At 51.2% G+C, this 867-nt stretch overlaps 1 protein-coding gene across 1 annotated transcript in view; it reads left to right on the forward strand.

Moving 5' to 3' along the window:
- The window catches only part of LOC104995501 (antigen WC1.1-like), a 58847-nt gene that overhangs the window by 43606 nt on the left and 14374 nt on the right, over positions 1 to 867 (forward strand). The gene's annotated exons all lie outside the window — the stretch shown is intronic.

The raw sequence follows: 867 nt of genomic DNA on the forward strand, positions 1-867 counted from the left end.
GGACAGGGAGGCCTGGCGTGCTGCAATTCATGGGGTCTCAAAGGGTCGGACATGACTGAGCGACTGAACTGAACTGAACTGAAGGATAGAACAACTTGTTTAACTCATTCTTAAGGCAAAGCTTGGCTTAAAACAGGAATCATGCCATTGTCAGGACCAGGGCTCTTCATGGAGAAAGGGAACACGAAGATTATGGTAACTTTACCAGTATGTTCCAGCTTTCATCTCAGTTCCATCACCAGGTCATTATTTATTTTTTTTTCTTTTGAACTTTTTACTTTGTATTGGGGTATAGCCGACAAACAAAGTTGTTGTAATTTCAGGTGAACAGCCAGGGACTGGGCCATACACATACATGTATCCATTTTCCCCCAAACTTCCCTCCCCTCTTAAAAATTATTTAGTTTAACTGACTTTTCTGTGCTTTAACCCTCCCAACCCTCTAATCATCGCTGTTTCTTCAGGAAACCAGACCCAGGTGCTGCCCCAGTGCGACCACTTTGTGTCTGAACCAGCAGGATCTGCGGCCTCAGAGGACAGCGCCCCCTACTGCTCAGGTAAGGGTCCCACAGGACCGAAGACCCTTCTCATTCCCCAGGTCAATGCCCCATTGTCCAATTTCTCTCTCCTCAGACAGCAGACAGCTCCGCCTGGTGGACGGGGGCGGTCCCTGCGCCGGGAGAGTGGAGATCCTTGACCAGGGCTCTTGGGGCACCATCTGTGATGACGGCTGGGATCTGGACGATGCCCGCGTGGTGTGCAGACAGCTGGGCTGTGGAGTAGCCCTTAATGCCACGGGGTCTGCTCACTTTGGGGCAGGATCAGGGCCCATCTGGCTGGACGACCTGAACTGCACAGGAAAGGAGT

This window comes from Bison bison, unplaced genomic scaffold, assembly GCF_000754665.1.
Source record: "Bison bison bison isolate TAMUID 2011002044 unplaced genomic scaffold, Bison_UMD1.0 scf7180017864281, whole genome shotgun sequence".
Classification (NCBI taxonomy): Eukaryota; Metazoa; Chordata; class Mammalia; order Artiodactyla; family Bovidae; genus Bison; species Bison bison.